Genomic DNA, 11,431 nt, shown 5'->3' on the forward strand with positions numbered 1-11,431 from the left:
CTATCAAAATCCTATCTTCTCCCATTGATAACCTTCTTTGCTTATTCTTTGTCTCGATAGTCATTAGTCAATAGCTTTAGATTCTTAGTTAATTTTAGTTATTAATCATATAAATCTCGATTGTTAATTCTCCTAGATAGCAATCAAGCTAGAAACTACGAAAATATTGTTTAACTCCAATCCCCGTGGATACGCTATTATACTATACTATTTTTGACTAGCGAGCATAATTTAAGTGTGTGTTTCGAGCTCATCAGAATCGTGGGCTATTATTGTGGAAACATTGATATTGTGGATTGTTAGCAAATTGTGATATATGAGCACATGTTATACGAGTTGTTATTGTAATGTGATATTGATGCGCATGTGACAGTATAAGACTTGGGGTTGATGTGCATGCGGCGGTATAAGGTAGGGCTTATGTATGTGTTGCTTGTAGGGGAACTACGTGAAGTCATGCAGTGTCATAATGTGGTCTAAAGTGCATGTAGCTATTTCGAAAAAACTGTTTTCAATACCTATTTCAAATGTAAGGCTTACGCGGGGGTATAAGGAATGATTGTGATTGAAATTGAAAAATGTGAATACGAGGCAGTGCCTCAGTTGTGATTCTTAATTATACGAGGCGGTACCTCGATTTTGATTTCATTATACACGAGTCGGTACCTTGATGTGATTCTTGCTGTTTATTTCATGTTACAAAGAGTTTTGGTTACATTTCTTGTTGTCTCATTCTTTATTATTCTAGCAGTTGTTGTCCGCATATGATCATTGTAGTTCTCGTTAGTTTCTTCTTTTATGTTATTTCCACGTTTAACTTCTGGTATTAATTCATGTTATTGCCTTGTTTCGTAGCAGTTATTTATTCACTTTCCATTACATATTTGTATCACATTTTCATACTGTTAATTTATATCCTAGTAGGTATCTTGACCTCGCCTCATCACTACTCTACTAAGGTTAGGCTTGAAACTCACTAGGTACTATTGTGGTGTACTCATACTATGCATCTGCATATTTTTGTGCATATCTAGATATGTCTGCTCGTGTCGGTCGTTAGAGATTACCTACTAGCTGCCTTTATCGGAAACTTCAAGGTATGCCTGCTCGGCGTCCGCGGGCCTCGGTGTCACCTTCCCTTATTCTCATTTACTGTTGTATTTTTTCAAATAGTAATGTATTAAATGTTTTATTTATTCAATAGAGCTTATGACTCTGTTCCACAGTTCTTGGGGAATTTATGATTGAGACTCGGATTTTCAGAAGTTATATGAGTTTAACAGTCTGGTTTTAAGTATTTTGTTAATTATATTTGTTCAATTATTATCAAATGGTAGGCTTACCTAGTCATAGAGATTAGGTGCCATCACGACATCCTACAGAGAAAAATTGGGGTCATGACAGATTAGCTTATACTTCTCATTCAGACTCATCTCTCGATTAAATCTAAATCTTTCAAATAAACCAATGTGAAGTGCGGTGAAACTTGAAGAATCTATTGGTAGGAACGATCTCAGAGAAACTTCTCGCGAATATTTCTCAATCTTAATTTAAATGGTAACTCAAAAAGCTCTCTCGATTACTTCAAAGAATCACCAAAATAAACTAAGGCATACACCGCAATGATATTCAATAACATGTTGCTCTTTCGATTAAACACTAAAAAGAATAAAATCACAATACTATTAAAGCTCCTCCAATAAATGCAATCAATTAAACAGTAATCAAATCCATAAACAACAACCAAGTCACAAAATCATGTCAAACCCTAAGGTAAAATACTCCATAATTATTAAGGAAGTAATCACAAATATAATTAAAGAGTGAGAAAACATCAATCTAATGTTACAATCCAAACTCTCGTATTGAATTGATGGAAAGATGATGAAATCTTGTGTCTTGTAGCCTTCAATGCTCTCCCAAAGCTTCCAAAGTCAAAAGTCCTCTAAAAATTATCTTTTTGGTGTTTATACCATGTAGGAATGGGTCCGGACGAAACTATCATTTTCAAGCCAAAATAGGAGAAATACTCTATAAACTTTGCACATGTAAGGCGCATGGCGTGCCGCCCCACGTGGTGCGCATGTGGAGAAGTTCATAGTGTTGATTTTTACACCCTGCGGGAATTTTGTACTAGCGCCCCGCGGCGCATGGCATGGCGCAGCAGTACATTATTTTCAGAGTAGTCTTTTTTTCTCAATTTTTAACTTCCAGACTGGGTCCTCGACCCCCGTACATGATCCCATCTTAATTTCTTGGGCTTCTACTCAGACTTCACAACTCCAAATCATTTATTTTATCTCCAAACTCGCTTCTTCACTTGAAATCATATCCTACACAACATAACACACGTAATAAGTAGAAAGTAATAACATTTAGGCACAAATACAATCAAAGTTTTTTAATTAGAGTGCATAATATAGCTAACATACGAGTTCCTAGCCTACCATAAATATTCCACACTTATATCATTGCTCGTCCTCGAGCAATCAAACTACACTTCACCTAGAGACAACCTTTTCATGAGACAACTTCCCTAACGCATCATGCCAAGAATATTTAAAGTAGACTAAGCACCCTATCATAACATTTTAGCCTCAAGACTCGACTCAAAAACACCACGTATTTTCCAAAAACCTACTCACTTACTCTAACACAACGGCCAAAGACATTACCTTTCCTTTGCAAATCATGTGCCCTCGCACCAAAGATAGAGAGTAGTTCCACACACAATAAAATTTAAAAACAAATAGGAACTCAAGATAGTAAGAATTAATTCACTATCAGAAATAAAAATCATGAGCCATAGAAGACGTACCATAGGCTTTCCCGTAGTGTAATACTCTACTAATTGAGCTCATTCAGTCAAGGATCACGTAGGACTTTAATGGTTGTAATGTAGGATGCGGGACGGGTATGATACATTTGGATATAGTGACTATACCTCAGTAAGCACTTTAATACATATACATTAATAATTTAAACCCCACACTTATGTTAAACCAAACACAACCTTCACACATAATAGTATTAAGCTCCCAATATTTTGATGAACAAACAAGATAAAAGCTACTAATAGCAAGGAATCAAATTTTTTTTTCTTTCTCATACATACACAAACTTTTTTTTCTTTTCAAAGTTCTAATTTGTTTTTCTCAATCAACTTCATTTTTTCTTTTTTTCTTTTTTTAATTCCCTACAAGCGGCTCTCATAATTTTTCAAATAATGCACCTTTCTCCTTTTTCAATAGTTCCACTCAAAAACTCGACCATACCTCCATTTAGGTTTTAATAAGATCATAAATATATCAACTGCTCAAGAGAGGTAAAAGATTCAAACAGATAGTCAATTCAAACAAAATAGATCAGGCGTGCAGTGGGGTTGCCAAAGAAGTAGGATTACAGACCCAAAGGGGCTAACCAGAACACACAACAGTTAGGCAGGTCACAAATATGTAATTGGCTCAACAAAAAAATGTCTATGTCACTTCCTAAACTGAACAAGACTGTTATTTCGCTTTGCAAACACACAAGGAAAGTTGTAGACATCAACTGACATGCACATAATATCAACAGAATCTCACATACACATTTGCACATAACTCACTTAGGAACGGATCTATCCTGATTCTCTAGTGAAGCAGCTAAACATAATCAGAATCAAACCTTTTAAGGCACTTATACATGAGTCAAGAACTAAGCCTAGGCGTCACAACTAAGGCACTCACTACTCTCAAGGCTCAACAAGCAGTTATCTCCATTTAATACCACAACACAAGGCTTTCCTATTCTTACTCAAAAGAAAAAACTAACTACACCCGATTCAAGCAAAACCCTTGGAAAAGAACTGCGGCACAAAGAAAATCAAAGGGGAATTGTTACACAACCTAAGAAAATAAAACAAAAATGAAAAACTAAATTTTGTTTTCTTCGATTTTGATCCCTCAAGAATACAATCGAAGAAATCTATAGTCAGGAAAAGTCAAAAAACATTCTCAATTAAAGAAATGAAAACAAACACACATATACATATTTACATCCCCACCCCACACTTTAAATTGTGGCATGTCCCCATGACACACAATTAAATAGCAAGAGGTAAAGAAAACTCCCCTGAATTTTTTTCGTTTACGAGAACGTATGAACTCAATTCCTAATTTTGAATTTATCCCTCGTTTTTGCTCTTTGGGATACTTTATAGAGCTCATTAGGCCAAAGCCCTTTAAGGATATCTGCAAGACGCGCTCTTTTCTTTCTTTCTTGGCCTTATTCTGAGCGGTAAATTGTTCTTGCATGATGATCCTCAACTTGTTCCTATATTCTTTCACAGGATTCATCCATGCATATTTATGTAAATACCCAAAAATAAAATCCACATTATCAATGTTAGAATAAGAAAACAAAGAAGAAAGGTCTTGTCAATATTCCTGTGGCATGTCCAACACTATTTGTTTCTCATTCTCTTGGAGTACAGGCTATAAATATGAAGATGTGAATGGGGATTTGGACTCTTCTTTCATTGCTTCACAATCAACCAAAGCCTTATCTTTAATCATCTCAGTTGAGTCAGAGTCTTCTTGCAAAGTGGAAAGTTTTCTCTGTAGATGCTCATCCTCTTGGGTAGGCTCATTCTCATAGGGTGTTTCCTCCATATATTCGCCATCACAATGCAATGAGCTTTTTGAAAGTACATTTACTATTTGACTCACTTGCGTTGTTAGGTCTTAATAGCTTCAGCATTTTGTATAAGCCCTTCTTGATTTTGTATAAATCTTTCTTCAACACTATTCATGAGGTGGTTGTCTCAATTCATTTTCATTTCAGTCATATTAAGGGTATTCATCCCAACTAGTATTAAAATTATGCCCATATGAAATGTAATACCTGTACGAACTAGAAACAGATTCATCATCAAGTAGACCCTTATAAAACTTACCTAAGAACTCACTATATTTAGTATCTGTTTTATACGATCTGCAAAAATAAAGGCTACTGGCCATCCTAATATCATTCGGGACTCCATTATGAAAACGAAACATGATTGACTTTCTCTCTTTATAGTATAATAAAAAGCCTAGAAACTGTGTTAGTCCTCTGAGCTAGGCCTAATACTCTACTATATAGGATAGGATAGGTTCCTTCCTCTGTTTTTTTTAATATACACTAAACCGAAAGTCTTGGTTTTAATGACTCCCCAAGCCATGACCTATTTGATCCTTCAGAACCAGCTTCAGCATTGAGTAAAGAAAAAAAAATTCACTATTGGATCCTTCGGCCGTATGGACAATAAAATCTTAAATATGAACCATAGAAGGAATACTTACCTGCTTCACAGTCAACCCATAGATGATTTATACCATATTTAAAACAAACAGTAGGCTTGTGATAGTGTTCAGCTGCTAACTCTACAATTGTTTTCGTAGGCTGGTTGTAGTCCATCTTCAACATCAATTAGAGTTCACTATTAGAAATGTTTTCTTCAAGTTTTTTTCCTAGCACTTGTCAGGTACTATAAAATAAATATTGAAGAGAAGTTAACTAATAAAAATAAAAAATATAAACATAATAAGAAAAAAATTTCCGAATTAGCGCCAAGAATTATTTTGAACACTATTAATTACTAATCCCCGGCAATGACTCTAAAATTTGACGGGCGTAAAACACAACACAAAATTAATACTCGCTAGCCAAAGATAGTATAGTATGATTATCATCTCCGCGACGATTGGATTTAAACAATACTCTAGTAATTCCAGATTTAATTGCTATTCAGGATGATCAAAACTTGATTGGAATAATTACAAACTACGATTAACTAATAAAGTAAAGCAATTGACAATTGACTGCAAAGAACTAGAGATTAGCAGAGTTGATTTCTTATCAATGTGAGTAATAAGGGTTTTGACATGATAGGTGCAAGACTACTATTCTGGATATGACACTGTTATATTTCACTCTAAAAGTTCTATTGGTTCTCACGGATTCAATAGGTGATTAACTTATACTTCCGATTTAAACTCCTATATCGATTAAATCTAAATCTTTCAAATAAACCAATGTGAAGTGTGGTGAAACTTGCAAGAATCTATTGGTAGGAACGATCTCAGAGAAACTTTTCGCGAATATTTTTTAATCTTAATTTAAACGGTAACTCAAAAAGCTCTCTCAATTACTTCAACAAATCAGAAAAATAAATTAAGGCATACACTGCAATAATATTCAATAAGATATTGCTCTTTCGATTAAATACTGTAAATAATAAAATTACAACTCTATTAAAGCTCCTCCAATAAATGCAAGCAATTAAACAGTAATTAAATCCATAAATAACAATCAAGTCACCAAATCATGTCAAACCCTAAGGTAAACTACTCCATAATTATCGACTAAGTAAACACAAATATAATTACTGAGTGAGAAAATATCAATCTAACGTTACAATCCAAACTTACGTATTGAATTGATTGAAACATGATGAAATCTTGTGTCTTGTAGCCTCCAATGCTCTCCCAAAGCTTCCAAGGTCAAAAGTCCTCTAAAAATCATATTTTTTTGTGTATTTATACCATGTAGGAATGGGCCCGGATAAAACTATCCTTTTCAAGCCAAAATAAGAGCAATACTCTGTAAAATTTGTACTTGCGTGGCGCATGGCGCGCCCCACGCGGTGCGCCTGTGGAGAAGTTTAGAGAATTAATTTTTACACTCTGCAGGAATTTTGTACTAGCACCCCGCGGCACATGACGCGGCGCAGTAGTGCATTTTTTCCAGTGTAATTTTTTTTCTCACTTTTTGACTTGCAAACTTGGTCCTCAACCCCCGAACATGATCTCGGCTTAATTTTTTCGGATTTTACTGAGACTCCAAAGCTCCAAATCATCTATTTTATCTCCAAACTCGCTTTATCACTCAAAATCGCATCCTACACAACATAACACACGTAATAAGTACAAAGTACTAACAATTAGGCTCAAATACAATCAAGGTGTAGTAATTAGAGTGTAAAATGTAGCTAAAATACGAGTTTCTAGCCTACCATTACTTTTCAAATTTATTAATCAAATACAAACTGTTTTTCTCCAAAAGTAATGTTAGTTTTCCTCTGTAATCCCTCGGGGTAGGGGTAAGATCTGTGTACACACTACTCTTCTCAGACCCCACCTATAGGATTTTACTGCGTTGTTGTTGTTGTTGTTGTTGTTGTTGTTGTTGTTGTACTTTTGAAAAAAAATATTTTTCTAATACAACAAAAATATCAAGGGAATATATTCATTGCAATATATATCACACGAAGAATTTGTAGGTTAATTCAAAACCTGGCATGAGAAAGGAAATCAAAAGTATTTTAGGAATTTCACCAGTTTGTTGTAATTTAAACTCCAGCAGAGTGTGTTGAAATTTCGCTCGGAAAAATTATAACTCCGGGAAAAAGTTGGAGTTTAGATTGTGATTGTTTTTAATTAATTTATTACTTTTTAAAGTTGGTCTCCTTTCATTTTAATTATATGATACTATTTCCTTATTAGTAGAAAAAAATAGTATATTCTTATATTTAAAATAAACTAACATTAACTTCTTATTTTATCCGTAGATGAATGCGGTTGGGCGGGAAGGATGAGTAAGTGCAATGGCGGGGGAGTGTTGAAACTAATAGTTCGAAAATTTTAGAAATTATTTTTCCTGATCTAATTAGGGAAGTCTTTTTCCTAAAATTGGAGGGGAAAAAAAGAGAAAAAAATAAACAAATATTTCTCTTTATATCATACACACCCTAATAAGAAGATTTCATAGTCATACAAGATATATGTAATGTTTAAGGTCATAGTTTTCGAAAGTTTATAGTTATATATATAAGTGTTATGACATATTTAAAATCATAAGTTTCAAAAGTTATCTTTCTTTCTTAAACTTAAGGTATAATACATAAATACCCCATCCAACTTATCCCGTTTTCTCATGTGCACACTTTAATTTTAGTGGCGTCCTATTACCCTCCCTAAACTAGTATGAAGTGGTATTAATATGGTCTTTTGTGCATATGTAGCATGGTAAGTGGTTACACATCTAGTGGGGCGCGTGAAAAGGAGAATTTAAAGTCCAATCAGCTTATTTTTCCTTTTCTCATTAATTTTCTTTTCGATTTTTTTTTTAATCTTTTTCACTAAACCATTAATTCTATGGTCAGAAAATATATCTGGCGACTGGAATTCGGTCGCTGCAAATTTGTTCGGCCACTCCTTCAAGCTTCTTTTTACAATTTCACAAGATAATATCTCAGGCACACACTTTTCTGTTGTTTTATCTTCTGTATAGATACACCACAGTCAACCAACTAGACCATATTCCTCTATTTCTCTTCCAAAACTCTCATTTTTTACAGCTTATCATGTCCAAGCTATGCCTAATTAGCATTTAGCTATTCCAAATGATATATATCCCTCTACTCCTTTCATCTTTTCCATCATTCCTCACAAGAAAAGTTACTTCTTTAATTTCTTTTTTCTTCTACAGTTCCTCATTGATAGATTTCTATTCATACATAGATGGGTTTTGATTATATTTGCAGCACAACCTTGGTTTTAGAATGAGCTTTTTGTCAATCGCTAATCAAAAATTAATCAACAATTAATTTGTGTGGTTTAAGGTTGAGTGTTGGAGCTTCTTATCTAAGTGATTATAGGTCACGGACGGTATCTCAATCAATCTCCCTCAGTACTCGATTTCTTTTTCCAACTTTAATAAAATGACAATATCATATGACGAGAAAAAGACTGCAACAAAAAAAAAAAAGGAAACAGTAAAGTGACAATGACACAATTTAAATAAAGTGAAAAAGAAAGCCAAAAGATGCACGTTTTAGTATAAAGAAAGGAGATAAAAATGAGGTGGAAAAATAGGTATGGTGCGTGAAATGCACTGCCTGACTTTAGATTAATATCACTTTAGATTAGTTTATTTATTTAAGGGGGTAATAAGATTGAAATGTGCACTTGAAAGTGATGTGTTTTAGGATTACCCGTTGTTCTAGAGTTTGCGTAATAATGTTCTCCACAGCAAATTCAAGTTGAATAAATAATGTGTATATAATTATGCTTGACCCAGTTGTATTAGACTAGTATTTTTAGCTTACCGTGTTTATATCTTTTGTCTTAACAAATGATTTAGGTTCGTAGGTCTAAATGGTTTATTTAACACGCTGCCAAACCTCATTACACCTAACTTTGGACTATGACATATTCACAGAGAAAACACTAGACGCATTTTACTGGTTTATTTTGGGATTATGTTGGAATTAATTATCTTAGTATTTATTAATGATCGTTTGGTATATTGTATTAATTTTGGAATTGTTAATTTTACTACTTTATCCTGAGATAATTTATCTTGGGATTACTATTCCACACTCTGACAAATATAAAATATCCCGATATTTTTTTTAATTGCGGGATAACTTATCCCAGAATAAGTAACCAAACAAGGGATAAGACGATACTAAATTTTTATCCCAAGATTATTTTTGCTTATTCATTATACCAAACGACCCATTACATGTAAACAAAATTACCCCAATATTATAGTTGTGATTAGGGGTGTACAAACCGAACCGAAAAACCGCACCAAACCGAAAAGTCAAACCAAATCGATTAAAAAATCCGACTATGTTTGGTTTGATTTGGTTTAGTATTAAGTAAAAAATCCGAACCAAACCGACATATAAATATATAATTTTTATATATACTTTTAAGATTTTTCATAGAATTTTCTTTAAAAAATGTCTAGAAATATTTAATGTAATGACCCGGCCAGTCGTTCCAGGAGTTATAGCCTTGTTTTCCCCATTCCTGCTACTTTATATGTTGTTCAGCGGTGTTGAGTTAGAAGGATTCAGTCTTGACATATTGGTTTTGTTCCATTTGGTTCGGAGAGAGTTCTTGATGGTTTTGAGAACAACTATTGGCACGTTTGAGGACGAACGTTTGTTTAAGAGGGGGAGGATGTAACGACCCAGCCAGTCGTTACGAGAGTTATAGCCATGTTTCCCCCATTCCTGCTTCTTTATATGTCGTTCAGCGGTGTTGAATTGTATCGAGTTAGTAGGTTTAGGTCCGGAGTAGTTTTGGAGTGAAATGAACACTTAATCTCTTAGTTAGAAAGTTAAGTTAGAAAAGTCAACCGGAAGTTGACTTATGAGTAAACGAATTCGGGTGCGGATTTTTATGATTCGATTAGCTTCGTTGGGTGATTTTAGACTTAGGAGTGTGTCCGAAATGTAATTTGGAGGTCCGTGGTAGAATTAGGCTTGAATTGGCAAAAGTTGGAAGTTTAGAAGTCCTTAGGCTTGAATCCGAGGTTAATTTGGTGTTTTGGTATTGTTTTGGGTATTCCGAAGGTTAGACTAAGTTCGGCTAGTGATATATGACTTGTTGGAATTATTAGTTGAGGTCTTGAGGGCCTCGGGTGAGTTTCGGATAGGTTTGGGTTATGTTGCGCTCGTTTTTCTTATATTTCGACGTCATTTCTTCAAGCATAAATGATATCATATTGAAAAGAATGAACTCCGGTTTCCTTTTTGATTGAAGCATTAGATCTGTATCGTAATTACGGACCCGTAACAAAAATAATGGTCGAATTTGGACACCGTATGAGGATTTTATGGTCATTTTACTAAGAATTAGGTTTTCAGATTTATCAGATTAATTACGATCTTGCCATTGACGGTGTATTTAAAAATCTGAACTATTTGCAAATATTAAAACCTACATATCTCCTTCATTATAAGGTCAAATTGAGTGATTCAAAAATCTAACTTGACTAGAATTTCACAAGAAATCCATTGGAAGCATAAAAAACGTGTTTCCGGATCGTTTAGCATGAGCAACGAGGTAGAATATTTGGCAGAAAAATATATAAAATAAGGGTTTGTTCATTCGATCATATTTTGAATTGGAGAGCTCGGAATGGAGCAATTTTTGAGGCGATTTTCACCATAGGGATTGGGGTAAGTGTTCTCTACTCGAGTTTGGTTATATTTCATGAATCCATCTTCGTTTTTGGGATTTGATTGATGATTTCAAAGTGAAATTGAGGGAGTTAGGGTTTGAATTTTGAAGAGTTTTAGGTAGGGATTTGAGGGACCAAACGGAGTCCGATTTTGATAAATTTTATATGGTTAGAATCGGGAGAGGACAGGGGTTTTGATATTTCCATTGTTGACTAGTTCCGAGACATTTCGTCCATTGTTGACTGGTTCCGAGGCGTGGGCATGGGGGCCGAATTTTGGCCGATTACGGATTTTTGGCATATTTATGTAGTTTTTATTGTGGAATTCGATTCTTTAGACTATGTTCATAGTACTATTCTAATTTTTGGTTAGATTCGGAGCTTTTGGAGACCGAGTCCAGAGACGAGGGCATCCCGGAGTAGGATTTTA

This window comes from Nicotiana tomentosiformis, chromosome 11, assembly GCF_000390325.3.
Source record: "Nicotiana tomentosiformis chromosome 11, ASM39032v3, whole genome shotgun sequence".
NCBI classification, from domain to species: Eukaryota; Viridiplantae; Streptophyta; class Magnoliopsida; order Solanales; family Solanaceae; genus Nicotiana; species Nicotiana tomentosiformis.